Below are 10143 nucleotides of genomic sequence, written 5' to 3' on the forward strand. Positions count from 1 at the left end.
GACGGGCAGGAGGCCGGTGTGAATCCCATCCACGTATTCTTACACTCAATGCCCCCCCAACCCACCTTAGAACCTGCCTCAGGGGTGCGTAAAATTCTTCCCCATGTGGCGGAGAGAAAATCCAATAATTAAACAAATGGGAACTGGACCAAATCAAATCAAATTGCCAGAAAGAAGAATGAAAATCTTCTCAGTAATTAAAATCTCTAGGGCGGCGCAGTGGCACAGTGGTTAGCACTGCTGCCTCACAGCGCTGAGGTCCCAGGTTCGATCCTGGCCCCGGGTCACTGTCCGTGTAGAGTTTTCACATTCTCCCCGTGTTTGTGTGGGTCTCACCCCCTTAACCCAAAGGTGTGTAGAGTTGGTGGATTGGCCACACTAAATTGTCCCTCAATTGTAAAAAAAAAATAATTGGCCACTCTAAATTTATTTTTAAAAAGTAATTGAAATTTCTAGCTGTGTCAATGTTTGCATCATTGGAAAGACATTAAGAATGACCTATTTCACAAAAAATGATTTCACAATAACAAATAAACTTTCCCATAAAATGGTCAGTGATTTAAAAAGATGTTTCACAGCGTGAAAGTCTTGCTGCCTTTTTGTTTCCAAACTAGGTGCCAATAATTCAGATTAGGCCAGCCATGATTGCCCCACTTACCCTAACCAATTGTTTCCAGCGTGCTCTATTCCAGAAGCTTCAATTTTTCTTTTTGAAACTAAGTTGTGCTACATCTGTTTTAGCAGTTTGTTCTGTTTCTAAGATTAGAGCAAGAATTATGTCGACCGTTTAGTACAATTTGGATGACAAACTAAAGGTTTGTTACCAACCAAGGAAATGGCTCTCCGTGGCTCAGAAGTGGGATGCACAGTGCTGAAACATATTGGTCCATGTTTAGGGAGGGCTCCACGTCTGTTTCCCGTAAGCTGATTAAAGAGTCATCTACATAGCCTATATACCTTTGTAGAAAACAAAGATAGTTCTACAAAATTGTGCAGCTAATCACAGCACATTTTCTTTCCTGAACTTCAACCTCAGCGTCAAGCTTCAAAGTGACTTGGAAGTGCAACGCACAATCCTTAAAAGGGAGGGATTTCCCCTTCCAGATGCAAACTCCCACTCCACTTGCCAGATCTGGCACATGTGCAGGTCTGTACCGTAAAAAGCTCAAATGCAAGTTCACAGCAGACTGCACGTCCTACCCCAGCACTTCAATATTTCTCTAGAGATGGTCAAAATCAGGAAATTGGATTAAATCGATGCAGCAAGTGCAAATTCACTGTGTCTCTCTCTACATGCTAACCTGAATCAGAACACAATCGCAACGGAAACACAATTACTGTTCTTCGGTATTGGTTTTCGCCATTTATGTTCATGATTCTTTTGGCATGCCACTGCATGGCAATAAACTGAAAAGAAAACTTTTCTTCCGATTAGCCCCCGAAAAAGTGAGGAAGTCTCCCCTTCCTCGGGGGCTAGGTTGGCGCCGGAGTGGTCCCCGCAGCTCCAGCTGGTGCACAACGGTCCACGTGAGTTCGCGCATGCGCGCAACAGCCGGCGTGTTTCCATGCTTGCGCGGGGGTTCCCTTCACCACGCCCGCCCCCGGGCAATATGGCGAAGCCCTACAGGGGCCCGGCATGGAGTAAAGTAGGCCCTCACGGAACCAGCCCGCCCGCCAATCAGTAGGCCCCGTTCACGGGGCAGACCACTGTGCCCCCCTCCCCCCCCCCCCCCCCCCCAGGACGGCCTCCGCACACTCACCTTCCAGGTCCCGCCGAGTGGGACCTGAGTAACCCACGCCGGCGGGACTCAGCCAAACTTGTCGGCCACACGACCCATCGAGGCCCGGAGAAACGCAGGGCGGTGGGGCCCGCTGTCAACAGCCCCCAACCGGCATGGCGGCGAAAATCAGCACCGGAGAATGGGCAAGCCAGCATCGGGGTACACGAATTCTCCGACCCGCACCAGGTTGTGGCATTCTTACCACGGCAATTTAAATAATTTTACCAGACTGATTCTGTCTGGTCGCCGTGGAAGATTGATCCCGCACCTTGGGTAACTCAGGAACCTGCACATTAAATTGTGACTAGCTATCTGCTTTAATATGCAGATTTGCTAAAAGTGATCCTGCCCACAATCAGCAGGATTTACATTTTGTGAGATCAGGAGATCCCGCGAGATGTTGCGAGCTGAGTATACCCCGGGAGCATAGTCTCCCGGCTATTATCGGCCATGCTACACTGCGGCAAGCTGCTTTTCGGGCACAGCATGGCCATTAAATTGTGTCCAAAATATATCAGTTAGTCAGTCATCCAATTTTTGTTTTTGGGACCTTGCTGTGCACAGAATTGCTATCATCCTCATCTACAAAAGAAACTGCCTTTCAAAGTGGTTCATTATTGTCTATGAAATACTTTGGGACATATCTGAGAAATATGATAAAATGTTATGTAACCGCAAGTTATTTCTTCTGATGGAAATATCAATGACCTTTGTAACACTGTTGTACTAATGGCCGTGTTAAGATATATTTCTGTTTATGCTCTAGGAGCTCTTAAATCACGGAGATTCAGTGGGTAGATTTCCTATCTGGAGTCATGGCTAGCACAATGGAAGATGGTTGTGGTTGTTGATCAATCATCTCAGTCCAGGAGGGTAGTGCCCTCGGCCCAACTATCTTCAGCTACTTCATCAATGACCTTCCCTCCATCTATAAGTCAGAAGTGGGGATGTTCTCTGGTGACTACACAATGTTCAATTCCATTCAAAACTCCTCAGATAACAAAGCAATCTGTGCCACCATGCAGCAAGAGCTTGACAACATTCAGGCTTGGGCTGATACATTAGCAAGTAATACTTGCGCCACACAAATGCCGGGCAATGGGCATTTGGAACTAAAGAGAATTTAAACATCTCCCCATGACATGCAAGGTCATTACCATTGCTGAATTCCCCACCATTCACAGCCTGGGATTACCACTGATCAGAAACTTAGCTGGACCAACCACGTAAATACTGTGGCAACAGGAACAGGTCAGCAACTGACTCGCAGCCGGACTCCCCAAAGCTTTTGCACCACTTAAAAGGCATCAAGAGTGTTGGGGAATACTCTCCACTTGCTTGGATGAGGGAATCTTGAATAACATTCAAGGTTCTCACTATGCTGCACAAGGCAGCCCACTGGATGAGCACCACATCCTGTCACTGGCGCACCGTGACTTCCGTGTGCACCATATAAAAGATGCACTGCAGCACTTTGCCAAGGCTTCTTCTGCAGCCCCTTCCAAACCTGCAAATTTTACTGCTTAGAAGGAAAAGGACAGTAGGGACACGGGAACTCGAACCTGCTGCAAGTTCACCTCCAAGTTTTACATATTCTGATTTGGAACTTTACGATAGTTCCTTTGTCACCACTGGATCAAAATGCTGGACACGGCTCTCATCATCCTGGGAGCACCTTAACCGCACAGACTGCAGGGGTACAAGGTACCACTCACCGCCACTTTTCCAAAGGCAATTAGGGAGGGGCTGGCCCTGCCAGCGACACCAGGATCACATGTAAAAGTAAATAAAAGGTCATTGAAGTGAGACTTTATTATGTGAACAACTGCCTCATACATTTACCAGCTAACTGAGGTCTGGGGTTATTTCCACTTACTGGATAGATGTCCGTTTGGTGTCCAAATTTTAAAATGGGCAGTAATCTTGAAAAAGTAAGCTTGGAAGCTTCATTTCAGTTAGAGGCAATTTGCTAAAAGATATGAATACAGGGTGGCAGACTGGCAGTGTCAAGGAGCCTGGTTGGCATTTTGCCCACACCGGTTTACAATCTCAGGGGTGACCTGCCTGTATGAGGCGGGGTGCGGGAACGCTCGAGGACCCTCCTTATAGGCAAGTTGGGGAATTGGGTGGGGGTCCGGGAGACGTGTCAGCGGGTCCAGAGATCCGGGCGCCATTTAAAAATGCTTGTCAGAGCTCGTCACTGCAGCAAATGACACATAGTGTGGCCTCAGGGGGCGTTCCCCGCCTGGATCCAAAAAAACAAGAGTGTCATTAGACAGAGGGGTCATTCTTGGCATTACAATCACCGGGAACAACCCCTCTAATCCCGCCCAGAACGGACTCTGGTTCTTTTTGGTTAGATCACGGCCGTAGTCATTTTTGGGGAGGCCTTGGGGTGTTTCCACCCCATGAGGACACCCTGCTATGGAATTGCTGAGGCCCCTCCCCCACCTTTCAGGCCCCACCCATCTTTCGGGTCCCCCTTTTCAATCCCTCACTCTTCATACCCCCCCCAACCTTTTTAAGACCCCTTTATAACTGTCCTTCAAACCCTACCCTTCATACCAACCTCCCCCCCCCCCCCACACCCTTTCATTGGCATGGCCTCCTTCAGGCCCTGATCCTTGGCAGTGCAGCCCTGTCAGTGTCCCTGTCAGCCTGTCAGTGCCACCTGGGCACCCTGGCAATGTCACAGTGGCAGTGCCAAGGTGCCCTGGTGCCAGTGGGAGTGACAAGGCGCTATCCTGTCCTGTCCCCGACTACCAAAGGATCTCCAATGGTCTAATAGATCACCCAGGTGCCATTGCGCCTAGTCCACATTTGATTGAACTAGTACTAAAGAGCACCCTGGCGAGGTCTTCCAGGCAAGGCCATTAGGTCCGGGGCACCGGAGAATCCGTTGCGTGCATATTTATTTGAGCCGAACGGTTCATTTAAATATGATGATCTGGATCTCACTCAGTGAGGGCGAGATCCAAATCACAACATCTTGCCGTCAGATTTAGGTCACTCGAAGATTTAACAACCTTGCCCCGACACCAAGTTGGGCTCAACGAGGCTGCTAAATCGTGCCCATAGATTAAGCTATTTTGAAAGGTCATTATCCAGTTTTTAGAATTTTGGAAATAGCCATGAGGATATCTACATATATTTTACATAAACACACATGTTGATGACCTGGTCCCTTCACAATGGCCCTTCAGAAATAGTCACCCAGAAGTTTGAAACAGTTTTAATTCTTCTATTTTTTTTCTGGATAACTATTTATGTGAGACAGTAATCATCCAAAACTTTCAATTTAAATCACATTTCCATTTAATTTCCAGTACAGGCCAATTACCTGTCGGAAGTTTGCACTTCCCAGGCAATTGCTGTGCAACCTTTATCTGGTAACCTCGAGGTACCCCCAAGTTACAGTGCCCAATGTAATCTGTTGGCATAGTCAATTCTCCAGCAGATTCAAATTATCTCACATTCATTTTTCCTTTCAAATTGCTATGCATATTCCTTTTGCGGTCAATACTATTTCATATTTGATTCAACTCGTATGTTGATGGGTAGACAGCTTTTCAATAAATGCCTTAGTTCATTTGCACCAGTGTTTGCCAGTGGTAATGAATTGCAGACATTGAAGAATCAGGGATTTAGTAATGTTACTTGCCTCTACTTGGAACTCAACTTCATCTTGTACCAATCAGTTACACAGATGTCTTTGCTATTAGCCCATTTTGAAACACGAGCAACAACCCTTATAGATGAAGCAGGACTGTGTACTAGTGGCAATGCCTTACTTAGGCGACAAAGGCCAGAATAATTCACTTCTGCCTGCTGCATTCCAGAGCTGTGGAGCATCAAATGAACAGCTGGTGCTGCAATATCCAGCTGGATCACAATACACACCAATATGGTAAAGTCATTGACAGTCAGCTATGAATCAGCTACTATTACTCCACCCCTTTTCATTATCCCCTCACTGCTGTCCCCTCCATTTTCCTGAAGGGAATGCTAGACAAAGTACAGATTCATAGAAGGCATTGATCTTTCTGTGATGCCTATACACCTGACTGCCTCTTCGACCACAGGGGCAATGACACCTGACTCCAAGCTGTTTGCATTCAAAATGGAATTGTTAATTTGTAAATTATTTGCAGGTTATGGCATGTCCGTCTGTGCACCTTTCATCAGACTCCGATGAAGGGTACGCCCCTGAACAATCGTCATTCTCTTTCCCGATTACAGATACTGGCTGATACTGTCTCAGGACTTTGCCAACAATGTCCCATATTTTCAGATTTACCTTTTCTCATTCAAATGTCCACATACTTATACTTTCAATGAGAATCTCAGGGTAGAAATGAAATCTTGCACTTTCCTCAGGATAACCAAGTGTGGTTAACCAGTGGACAGAGGGAACCAGGGACCGCAGGGTGGCACAGTGGTCAGCACTGCTGCCTCACAGCGTCAGGGACCTGGGATCGATTTTGGCCGTGGGTGAGGTTTGCAAATTTCCCCCATGTCAGCATGGTTTTCCTCCGGTGCGCGGGGTTATCGGGATAGGATAAGGGAGTGGGTCTAGGTATAGTGCTCTTTCGGAGGGTCAGTGCAGACTCAATAGGCTGAATGGCCTCCTTCTGCATTGTGGGGATTTTATGGATCTTGCAGGTGTCTGCAAAGGACATTGATAGGTTCAGTGAGTGGGCAATAATTTGGAATATAATGTGGGAAAATGTGAACAGCCATTTGGCCGGAAGAATAGAAAAGCAGTTCATTATTTAAACAGAGAGAGATTGCAGAACTCTGAGATACAGAGGGACCTGGGTGGCTTGGACATGAATCATAAAACATTGGTGCGCAGGTACAGAAAGTAGTTAGGAATGCAAATGCAATGTTGGCATTTATTGCTAGGGGAATATAATATAAAAGTAGGCATGTTTTACCACAGTTAGTGGGAGCACATATGCATAGTTTTTGACTCCATATTTAAGAAAGGATAGACATACATGAGAAGTAGATCAGAGAAGGTTCACTTGACTGCTACCTGGGATGGCGGTGGTAATCTTATGAGGAAAGCGTGGACCTCGACCTATTGGAGCTTGGAAGAATGAGAGGTGATCTTATTGATATTTAGAAGACCCTGAGGGGTCTTAGAACATAGAACATAGAACAGTACAGCACAGAACAGGCCCTTCGGCCCTCAATGTTGTGCCGAGCCATGATCACCCTACTCAAACCCACGTATCCACCCTATACCCGTAACCCAACAACCCCCCCCCTTAACCTTACTTTTATTAGGACACTACGGGCAATTTAGCATGGCCAATCCACCTAACCCGCACATCTTTGGACTGTGGGAGGAAACCGGAGCACCCGGAGGAAACCCACGCACACAGGGGGAGGACGTGCAGACTTGACAGGGTGGATGCTGAAAGGATTTTCCCCTTGCGTTAGAGACTCAAACTAGGGGCACAGATTAAAAATGAGGGACCTTGTTTTAAGATGGAAGTGAGAAGAATTTTTTTCTTTCAGATGGTCATGAGTCTTGGGAAGTCTCTTCCCTGGAGGCAGTGGAGCCAGGGTTGTTCAATATTTTTAAGGCAGAGCTAGGTAGATTATTGACTAACAAGGAAGTCAAAGGTTATCAAGGATAGGCGGAATGGGGTGTTGAAGTCACAGTCAGATCAGCCATGATCCTACTGAATGCCGCAATAGTCTTGAGGGGCCGAATGGCCTACTCTGCCCCGAATCTATACGTCCAAATATATGTTTGTTCTTTTTATTTCATCTTTTGAAGTTCAGAGTTTTGTTCAGAATTAGCAAAATATGGTTTTAAAATATAGAAATGTAACATTCGAGCTGGCTTGGGAAAATGAGATGGTCTTGGTGAAGCCTCACCCTGGAGGAGTCAAAAGTTTCACTTTCCTTTCAAAAAGTGATCTTAATTCTCTTGCACTTCTGCCTCATCCTCCGACAGGTCTGTGAAAATGTAAAATATATATTTAAATGTTTAAACGCAGGCTCAAATCAAGCTAATTTGGTGAAAGCATTTGAAATAATAATTAGGGAATTCGGAAAACTGAACAATGGAAACAAGGAAAGGCTTTTCCCTCAACAACTGAAGAGTAACATCATTGTCATTCTGAATCTGAAGGTTTGAAAACTGACTGAGTAACCCAATTTGGAATGGGCTTGTCTTAATGCTACACACAGTATCAATTCCTTATGGGAGTGTTATTCAGTTATGGCTAGCCTGCCTTCTAGTGATCCGTGATGACTTTCGTGTCAGAGGGTTAAGGGCCTGGGCACAATTACTAACCCTAACCCTAATGTCAGTGGTCAAACATTAACCTGCAGTCAATTACCAGAGAAATCGACATTCAGCATCGAAATGTTGGAGAACTTTGATCTCCCGGTTCCTTATCTCTTAGTTTCTGCAGTTGGCTGTAGTTTCTTCCCCCTTTGATCTTCTTCCTGGACTGCTTATAATCAAACTGACCCCTTCAAAGTGGCATTGTAATCTTCAAGACCTCGCAGGAATCGACACATCACGTCAACCGACCTGATAAAAACCCAATTTGTCCAACGGAGGGGGCGCCGGAATAGCAAACTCCACATCCAACTCTTATCTATCAGCCCCAGAAGCAGCTTCCTGGATCAGGCCCCTGCTTCAGCAACGCTCCCTTTCCCCAAAACAAGGTGGCCAGATCATTTCAATTGGGCTCAGGGGAATGAGCAGATGTCCGTTCTAGCAACCCCCCCCCCCCCCCCCCCACAAACTCGCATTAATTCTCTGCTTTAATCAGTCCAGGGTTTGATCAGGGCAATAGAAAAAGAACAGATTGAGGCAGATTAATCAATGAACGTGTTCCCAGAGCAGAGCTGCAGACCCCCACCACTGGAGGTCCGGGGAAAGCTGAAGGGTATCTATGCCCAGACCCAGCCGCTTTTATTGCACCGTCCCCCCGCCTGGTGTTCCCGACACAGGAGCCCAGCAGCCCTCCCCTTCAAACTTTCCACACAAGGGCTGTGTCAAGTTAAAAGCTGGAAGGATCCCCGAGAGTTGCACCATTCATTGACTGGATACAATTGGAGCAGAGAGGCGGCTGCTATTGCCCCCGGTCTGACCTTGTGCACTCACCCCCCCCCCCCCCCCCCCCTCTTATCCTTTCACTGCAGATCCTCAGATACAATCGGTGGGGTTTGCCCCTACATTTGCTGGAACAGCAGCCCCCCCCCCCCCCCCCCCGGTGACTCCTCGGGAAGCATTGACTATAAACAGTCCCCCACCGCGTTTCTGCATTTTAACTTTCGCTGCAGCCTCCTTGCCGGTTGGTTACTGGTGGGTTTGGTGTAGCTCCCAGCCTCCGCTTGCTATTTCAGCAGCGGGATTGTAACAATCTGACTGCTACTGCCGAGCATTTGCAATATCCTCACACTGCACACACACACACTCCCCAGTCTGACACCCATAGCTCTTCACTTTCCCACACTCGGATCTCACTATCGCTGCAATAAATCTCCCCCTGCCTCTGCCTTTGTGTCTGCTCCAATCCTGAACTCAAAAAAACTCACCAACTTTCAGGGTGCAGATAGGTCCTGTTGCTCGGTTACTCCAGGTCGATGCTCTCTGTGTGCAGCTGGTTCTTGTTTTAAAAAGAAGCTCAGCGCTTGAATGAGCAGAGGGCAGCCCTCTCCTCTCCCTCTCTCCCAAACACATGCACACTGGACAGGAATCTAGTGATGTCACAGCTCCGCCTCTCCTTACCTCCCCTCCCCCGCCTCCTGGGACACAGGGAGTTCCCAGCGAGGCTGACCTCCCTCTGGCTGAGCTGGTACTCTGCACGGTGTAACGAGCGTCACCTCCAAGAAGTAGCACAAGCTCGGAAGCAGTCACACACACTACTCCAACCCCCCACCCCCCGCCAATGCACTTATTTAAGTGTGCAATCTGTAAATGCACAGATCTTCTTACAGGAAAACAGTGCGGCAGAAACGCAAAAAATTGAAGGCAAATAAATGCTCCAGTCCAAATTGTGTCTGGTCTCAACTCATTGATTGCATCTTCAGAGCAGGCCTGGACATTTAGGTTATGCATTTTCACTATGTACTTAAATCCAGCCAAAAGTTTGCAGAGAAAACTCTGATCTACTTCTTGGTGAGGGGTAGTGGACAGGACAGTAAAGACTGGGTGGGTTGGTGTGGGGTAGTGGGCAGGACAGTAACAATTTGGTGGGTTGGTGGGGGGTAGTGGGCAGGACAGTAAATACAGAGTGGGTTGGTGTGGGGTAGTGGGCAGGACAGTAAAGACTGAGTGGGTTGGTGGGGGGTAGTGGACGGGACAGTAAAGACTGAGTGGGTTGGTGGG

At 47.4% G+C, this 10143-nt stretch overlaps 1 protein-coding gene across 4 annotated transcripts in view; it reads right to left on the reverse strand.

Moving 5' to 3' along the window:
* lhfpl2b (LHFPL tetraspan subfamily member 2b) overlaps positions 1-9550 on the reverse strand; it is a 222823-nt gene extending 213273 nt beyond the window's left edge. For 2 of the 4 annotated variants that reach the window (XM_038805549.1, XM_038805550.1), the window contains exon 1: positions 9351-9550. The gene's annotated coding sequence lies outside the window, so the exon portion shown is untranslated. Of the gene's footprint in view, positions 1-8140; positions 8260-9350 lie in introns of those variants that run through there. The other 2 variants (XM_038805555.1, XM_038805552.1) reach the window with 2 other exon arrangements.
* Between the last annotated feature and the right edge of the window lie 593 nt (positions 9551-10143).

Source organism: Scyliorhinus canicula, chromosome 8 (genome assembly GCF_902713615.1).
Source record: "Scyliorhinus canicula chromosome 8, sScyCan1.1, whole genome shotgun sequence".
Lineage (NCBI taxonomy): Eukaryota > Metazoa > Chordata > Chondrichthyes > Carcharhiniformes > Scyliorhinidae > Scyliorhinus > Scyliorhinus canicula.